Source organism: Vigna radiata, chromosome 2 (genome assembly GCF_000741045.1).
Source record: "Vigna radiata var. radiata cultivar VC1973A chromosome 2, Vradiata_ver6, whole genome shotgun sequence".
Classification (NCBI taxonomy): Eukaryota; Viridiplantae; Streptophyta; class Magnoliopsida; order Fabales; family Fabaceae; genus Vigna; species Vigna radiata.
In genome coordinates, this window is record NC_028352.1 from 16,483,682 (window position 1) to 16,492,816 (window position 9,135).

Consider the following 9,135-nt stretch of genomic DNA (forward strand, 5'->3'; position numbering starts at 1 on the left):
GTGGTGGAGGGTGAAAGTGGTCTACCTATCTCAAAAGTGGCGCTCATATCTGCCTGTTCCTCAACATTTTCATCAGATTCACAGTTAGTATCACCAATTATAAAGTTGGAAGCTAGTTGCATCACAGAATTGATTTCAACACAAATAGAAAAAGAACCAGCTTCACAACTACATTTAAAATTTTCAGAAAACTGTGAAAGATCAAAATTTAATCCTAAGTCTGAAACATCTTCAGTTTCCACAGTTTCTTTGTCAAAATCAACACTAACATCTAATTCTCAGCAGAATCAAGAACATGTGAATGCATAAACAGCTCAGGCAAAGCAAGTGGGACTTCAAGTTTAGAGAAAACCTGTGCTGATTCATAATTCATCTCACCAACAACAGCAGAATGAGCAATTGCATCCTCAGGTGCAAGAGGGGAGGCATAGGAGGGTGGGGATGTAGATAGCGCAATAGTAAGCTCGTGGCTCTGCTCCCCATCTCTTATGTGAATGACACTAACGTCATTAAGAATTGGAACAGTCTGCAATGGTGATCCCTTTAAAAATTGAGACTGTTCCTCGGTACACTACGCGGCCATCTGCCTCCATAACTCGTTCAATGTAGGCTGAGAAGAAGTAGAAGACTTGGCAGGTGCCTTTTCCTGTTATTGTTGCTTGTGATTTTTCTTCTGTGGCTGCCTGTTATTGTAGATGTTGGTAGCATAAGCTTGAGGCTCATCATGAGTAACAGGGTGGTCCAAAGAAGGACAGGCATCCATAGAGTGGTCACTGGAAGGACATATAGCACACAACTGTGCAACAGATGCAGATGAAGGTGTTGGTCTCTGGTTGGATGCCAGCTGTGTCACCAAACTCTCAAGAGAATCAAGCTTGCTTTCCAATTTCCTACCAATAGCTGATAAATAATGGGTCGACTCATGAAACTGCGGCTGTTGTGGTTCCTGAACAGGTGGAGAAAGCATACAAGGATTCTGGAATGGTGGTTCCTAATATCGATGCTCTGAAGTACCATACCATCCAAAGTTAGGATTAGTCCACCCAGGATCGCCGCTATAACCATACCGCACAGGGGAGAATTTGTCTAGGAACTGATGCTTCAGATCTTCCCAACTGGTGACGGATCCTGGAGGAAGACAACAACACCAATCCTTTGTTGCTCCGTGTAATGAGTGCCAAAATGCCCTTAAGAACATGTCTTCATCTGGGACATCTGGAGGTTTCATCAAAGAGCATAATGTGTAGAACTCCTCCAAATGTCTACATGGGCACTTACCTGCAAAACCATGAAACCTAGGCAGCACATGTATCAGTCCAGAGGTGAGAACAAAATGAACATCATCCTCATGAAGTGAAACTGGCTCCGAAAGAGCACTCTCATGAGTGGGAGGATGAGTCATATTGTTCTCAGCACAGAAATCAGCAGAGTATACATCACAATCATCAAAGTAACATCCAGAAGGAGAATCATAATCATAGGCACTGACAGAATAAGCATTATTCACAGAATCAAGATAGGTGGACATGTAGAAAGAAAGAAGGGGGAAAGAAGAATGCAATGAAAATATGCAACTAAAGCTACCAAAATGCAACACACAAAAATAGAACAACACACTCACAACACAAGACAAAACACAACACACACTAACACAACAAAAGACCCAAAACTAAACCGTTGGTCCCCAGAAACGGCGCAAAAATTTGATGGGTGTCACGGCCCATACAAATTTAATTGCATATGAGAAATGCAGTATAGCTAGGAAATGACTCCTAGGTCGTCTCTCAAGGACCAAATGTGGTTCGAGAATTAGGTTAGACACGAAGTGGGGGGGTTGTGAAAGGTTTGTGACTGCAGATGAATTAAATTGAAACACATATGCAAACAGAAATGTAAAAACGAAATCAAACACAGAATAAAAGCGGTTGGTCATTAACTTAATCACTATGCTTCCAATCACAGATTAAAGACAAGTACACACTACTCTAATCCAAATCCAACACGAATCACCCAACTAAGCNAAGGGTAATTCGGTCTTCATAATTGCAGACTAAGCGAATGCAATGCTCAAATCTAATCAGTCAAGCACCATACAATCTAATCAACTAAGCGAAGATTAAACACCGAGTAGGNAACTANGCGTATACCTAATCGCAGACACACATCAGATTAAATATTGAGCAAAATCAGAGCANCANCAAAATACAATTANAGTCCAATAAATCTCAAGGAAACACTGTAATTTTNTGAACGACCAACCAACTGACTTAAACTAACATTGCAATTAAATTAAGGAAAAATTGCATGACCACTTGAATTGAAATTAAAGGCAAAATTATCATAGCAGNGGGAATAAAAAAAAAGAAGGCCAAAGTGTGTGAACNAAATTAAGATGCAATGTTAAACTAAGTATTTAAATGTAACNGAGAATGGAGGCTTGAAAAGCTGAATGCACCGCTCCAAAATTATTCGTTTCAGGACNTCACATTTGGANGCAACCCATCTCCAAATTGCAAGAAAAATAAAAGTNTCCANCTCTTTTAGAACGTGACCGCANCAACTTCATGAAGAAAAAGGATAAATGGCTCACAATATAAATCCTAGCACCGTAGACCTACTCTCATCTAGTCACTTCTTCATATTCAAAGAAATAAAGGAAAAAAAATGTGCTAACATTCAGCCAAGAACGTGCCATCACCATAAACTTACCTAATCTACTATTTCAATTCAAGAAACGAAATGCAAAAGAAGGGCTATAGCAAATTTAATCACNGTACTGCACCTTGCCAGCTAAATAAAAACGCACACAATTTTTTTTCTAAAAGAAGAAGATGAATCTCGAGGTTGTCACCACTTCACCATATCATATGCCTTAAAATGAAAATTNTGAAAATGCCTTGCTTCCATTCAAAGAAAATAAATGAACTTAAAAGGTAATGCATCGTTAGTTACATCTACTACAGCACTGCACAAGAAATAAAAAGAATAAAAATCTTCTTGTCATTCAATGCCCATCAATCCGAAAACCATCTCCAACCTTTCTCCAAAAAAAATAACGTTTTCAGCCAAAACGAACCCCCCTAAAACCACGTTCCAGTTAGGTGCTATTGTTCCAGCAAAATTAAGACTCTCTAGTGTGTGCCCAAGCAAGTGACGGCTGGTCCTTTATTCCTAGGACCATGAGTCCTTCTAAATAAGGTGGGGTCCACCTACTTTGCAAAATCCTAGGTGCCATGTCATGTTTTCTATTTGGGCTCAAACTATTTTGCCAAAAATTGGCCCAATGTTTACAAGTTTAATTAAAAACTATCTAGACTACTAAGTTTCAAAGTAATTAAATTTGAAATGTCTATGTGAAGAGTCTTGAATTTATTTGGTGTCCTCCAAATGTCCCAAATTGTGTTTCCAAAATTTTCGCTGAAAATAATAATGCAAATAATTAGCTCAGAAAATTCAAATTAATTAAAATTAGAATTTCCGGTCAAATTAAGCATAATTAGGAAAAACGGGAAAATACCGGATAATTAAGCACAATTCCCTGATTAATTTTAGCACAATAAATTAAGTGAAATCAATAAAATATTGAATCATCACCCGTCTTTTCCTCCTTTTTGCCACTCAGTTAACACTTGAGGCACCACCCCACTCTGTTGTTGTTGTTGTCTTCTACTCAACAAGGCTTTTATAGCGACCTCCATGTCAAAATATAAAATACCTCTCTAACCCTATAATCAAAATATAAGCATATACAAACAAAGAATAGTAGCAAGATGTCCCCTCACCTGCAGTCCTCAATACTTTGAACAATCCTCAAAGTCCAAAACGCCGCACGTCCTCTTCCTGTAGTCACAACAGGACAACAAAAATCTTTACAAGATTGAGAGAAAAAGTTGATCATGTATCAAACACCTCAAGTGCAGGTTGATCAAACAGTCAATGTGCACAGAATCTTGCTCGTCAAGCAATCATCAAAGAAGGAACACCTCGGTCTTCTTGATGAATTCTTGGAGCTTTTGCACGTTTTACAAGAGATCAATAATCTAAAACAATTCAATCAAATCATTAGAATCACAAAAGTCTCTGCATAATTCAAATTTGCATTTATATATAGTTTTCCATTAAAACTACACTCCTAAGTCGACTTTGCTACTAATAGAGTCGAATATACTCAGACAATTATAACACATAGCAATGGTCAAACCAATTAATTTTATTACAGAATTAATATAGTTGATTCTCAATAAATGCTTGGTCAAACTCATTTAAAATATCGTTGTTAGACATGACAAGTAATAACATAATTTCAAAACATAACTAACTAAATCAAATGGCTTGCGCACATAGTCAACTTTGTAACAGTTCATTGCAGTTTTGAAAAACTTTCTTTCCAAAAATACTCAAAACACTTTGAAAATTTTTGTGCAAAGTCAAGAGTGTTAATCGACTTACTTTATAATGAAGCTGACTTAAAACTGTTGTTTTGCCACACAATTTAAGTTCAACAAAAGTTCATGTGGTTTTCCTTTTTCAAAACATCTATTATGCAATCACAAATAAGATCTCATGTAAAAACACAGTGAATTGCAGCAATGCAGAAACAACACCAACATGTTCTCATATATAGTCATAAACATGAAAGTACTGAACATGTAATGCATATAAACATGTGTTATTAATTATGTGTTGTCATCATAAAAAACCAGAAGCTCTGAGATTGTAAGGTTTGGCTAAACTAGTGCTTCCCCTATCAACAATCTCAACAACCGGATTCAGGAACTTGTCAGGTATGGTAGCCCTATTTAACGCCCTGTAATCAATACAAAACCTTCAACTCCCGTCCCACTTCTTTACTAATATCACCATACTAGAATAAGGGTTATTGCTAGGCCTAATTATTCTCGTGTTCATCATCTCCCCCACCTGCTTCTCAATCTTTTCCTTCATTAAATGAGGTACCAGTAAGGTCTCACATTAACCGGATTCGCTCCTTCTTTAAGAGGAATCTTGTGATCTAACTGTCTGATAAGAGGTAGCCCCCTGGGTTCCCTGAAAACCTCCTCAAACTCTCCCAGGAGTTGTTCCAATTCAGTCATCTAATTCTATGTTAACTCCCCTTCTCCTTTGTCTCCCTTCCCTAACTCTGTTTCTCCCAATCCCCACATCATTGTATTGACCTCGTTCTTTTTCTCCGTCATCAAGGCCTCTAGTGATACTACCTTCCTGGCTAGGGTAGGGTCTCCCCTGATTTCGGCTGCTTTATATGCTTGGTTAAACTTCATTGTCAAATTTCCCCAATTAATGGTGACTCCCAAAATAAAGTTAGCCACTCTACCCCTAAAATGAGACCAACACCACCCAATTCGAACAGATAAAAGGTCTCCTTGACCTTCAACCCTTCCAGAATCACAGCAACGCCTTCACATCGCCCTTGCGTACCCTTCTACCCATCTCAGAGACACCCTCTATACACGGGTGTTTCCTCCACTAACAACCTCAAGTCTTCCATCAATTTCGAGGAGATCAAATTATGGCTGGCTCTGCTATCTATCAAAACCAGCACATTTCTGCCTTGCACCAACCCTTGTAGCTTCATAGTATTGGATTGGGTGAGGCCCCATGCCGAGAAAGAGGACAACTCCATATGCTTCTACTCCACCTCTTCTATATCTTTTTCCTCCCCTTCGTCCATCTTTCGCCATGATCATCACCCTTACACTCCTTTCTGGACATCTGTGGCCTGGACTGATCGACCCTATGCAAAAGAAGCATCATCCATCTTCTTTCCTCTATAGGTATTTGGGACATGGAAGATTTTGTACCCCTCTGCTCCTAGCCTCTCCAGCCATATTACACCCTATTTTGGGCCCCGCCGTATTTGTTGTCTCCTCCTTCTTAGTGGGCGTCGAATTGTTGGTCGACCCAGTTCCACTCAAACTTCCCCTAAATGGCTCAGACCTAACAATCGTTCCAGAACCCCCGTGTATATTCCAAAATCAAAACGAGTAGTTGGCACTCCCTTCCATACAGATATAGGTCAACCGTAATCTCTCCTTTTCGATAACTTGCTATATGTCAAAGAATTTTTTTGCCCTCGGGATCCAGCCCATGGGATCCAACCCCTCGAAAGTAGGTAACTCCACCTGTTTCACCCAATTTGGTTGAGGTCACTCCTATCCTTCTTTAATACCTCTCCTGAACTGCCTTTCTTCCCTCTCTCATGCACATTAATTGAACCTTGACTCGCCTTAGATGTCTTGTCAAGATTTCGCGCCAGCATTCCAACCACCTGCACAAGTTCTTTAAGTTCTTGCCCAATTCCCATTGTCTCGACCATCAATTTTTCTCCCGTGGTCTCCATAGAACTCAATTGTCCTTCCATGGTGTTAATTTTCCCCTTTTATCTATCTTCCATCGCACGCATTTTTCCCTCCATCATGCTGCTCTAAGGGATCCGGTAGGTCGGACCAAAATGATAGGTTTCTTCAGTCAAGAAACCAATATTTCTCTCCTCACAATACATTCTTCACACACAAAAGAAAGAATAGGTATGTATATTCATTTGTAATAAAAAAATGAAAGTGTTCACCGTCCTTTTACAAGGGAGCACTTCCCCCTTCGTAGGACTCAAAGGATCATATCACACAGAGAATTATCCAACAACCAACCTCTACACATGTTCCCATAGCCTTCTTATAAGGCTCCCCATCCTACTACCCCTCCCGTTAACTAACAGTTAATAGTTACAACCACACACACTCCCTTTAACCACCTAACTACCTTACACATTCTTCTTTCTTCTCTTGTAGACTCTTAATGTCCTATAATCCTAGTATAGTCATGGTAGTAGTAATCGTGGAGGCTCTCATATAGATATTTCTTCTTGTATTGGAAATTTTGGTAGAGGTGACAAATTTCCCAATTTTCAATGTTAGATATATATAAAGTTTGGCTATAGCTAATGTTGGTCATTTCAAATATAATACTTTTTGCCAACCTTTAAACCCTTGACCTTCATTCTTGTTACACAACAATACATTCCTTATTCAGATGGCTCTAATAAAAAGCCTATTTACAATAATCAACTTAATGGAATTATGTTGAAGTCTAATTCTTAAGGAAATGCTAATACCTCTTGCTTCCTAAACTTTGGTGCTAACTTTCATGTTACTTGTAAACCCCAAAACTTTAACATTTCGATGAGCACTATCAAATTTCATTGGCAATGGTGCAAGTTTAAGTATTTATGGTATTGATTTCTCTTTTTTTTTTGTTACCTTATAATTAACATATTACTCTTTAACTAAATAATATATTACATTTAACACCCCTAATGGAGTGTCACGTGTTAAATAACAAAGTACAAAATTTCGTCATACTTTTGTTTTACATAATATAACATCGTGGAAGCAAAAATCCCAATCGTTTCAATTGTCTTATATCTCAATAATTCAAACCTTACAAGTCTTAAAACATAAAGAAAATCCCAACAACAATTACTCATTGTTTCTCTCGTTGCAATATTTCGGTCATGCCTTATCTATAAAGTCATCTACTCTCATACAAGTACGATCATTGTAGGTGGAACCATAACCACAACTGGATAGGGTGAGTAACCAAGAAATATAACATATCATATAATTCAAAATAATCTAAACCAATTACAAACTTCATTAATCACTACACCAAATTACATCATAATAACCAACCCATAACTCAAATCGTACACACAAACCTATATCGTTTCTTTTAACTTTGTTGTACCAAACCTGTTTTGCAAAACAAGGTGATTTGAGTCGTCTTCCATTGCAACTTCAGACCTATCTCCCTGACTCCTCAAGGACTAAGGAGTAAAAACATTGATATTATGCGCATCAGTGAATATACTCAGCACGAGCCGAATTCATGGGATGAGACATTTCACCCTCCCATTTCTCGCGGAGGAGGAAAGGTGACACTCGAATACTTGTCTCCACACGAAAAGCTCACATCAACTGACAAAATTTAAAGAAAATAACATAGTATATGCACACAGCACAATTTCATATATATTCTCAATATGAATTTGATTAAAATCCTATTAAAGGTCTAGTCTAGAAAACCAACAAGTAGCCCCCAATTCATCCAATAGTTTGTCGATAATGGGATTGGAAAGCAATCCTTGACCTTGATTGCATTGAGGGCTCGATAGTCTATGTAGAAACACCAACTCTCGTCCTTCTTTTGTACTAAAAGGATTGGTGAGGAGAAAAAGTTGGAGTTGGGTTGAATGAGACCTTATTGGAGCATGGATTCAACTTGGATTTCAATTTCACATTTATGGTAATGGGGGTAATAGTAAGGATAAACATTTACTGAGGTGGAATTAGGAAGCATATGAATGGCATAATTAATAAGGCATGGTGGGGTAAGTGAATTGTGTATATGGAAAAGGAAAAAGGATTTGAGGAGAAGAGAATGTATTTATGGAATGGAGTGTGATGGAGTAAAAAAGGGTGATGAAGGACTATTAGTTGATGGTGGCAACACTTATAAATAGAAAAAAGTAACCCCAACTTTTATTTGGACAAGGCGTTTCAATTGTTAGGTCATAATGTCAATAATTGGGGCATTGACCTTGAAATCAATATATTTGTCATCTTTAATAAACTTCAAAGTTAGCTTTACATAATCAATCACCACTAGGCTCAAGGTTTTGAGCAATTGTATCCCAAGAGCAACATTAGCTCCGTTAATGGGTAATACATGGAGGTCTACAATAAAAGTTTGGCCTTGTATCAACAAGTAAACATTATAACAGATCTTGTGGCATTCAATTTCAAACCCATTTCAAATCATGACACGTAGGTATTAATGGGTTCTGTTGCCAGAGTAAGGAAACAAACTACTTGATCCTGAATGAAGTTGTGGGTACTTCCCCACCCACCAAAATTGTAATGATTGTTTGTTCATGTGGCCCAATAAACTTAAAGCCTCTAAAGCTAGGGAGCATGCAAGGGCATTAAGACTGATTTGGGTTTCGAATGAAGTGTTATTATCCTCTTCCAACAACAAAGGGGCCAAATTAGAATGTGAAGGTTCTAGAAAAGCATCATCATCATCAACTTCCTTAGCCACCAAGGAATAAGCAAGCTTTGC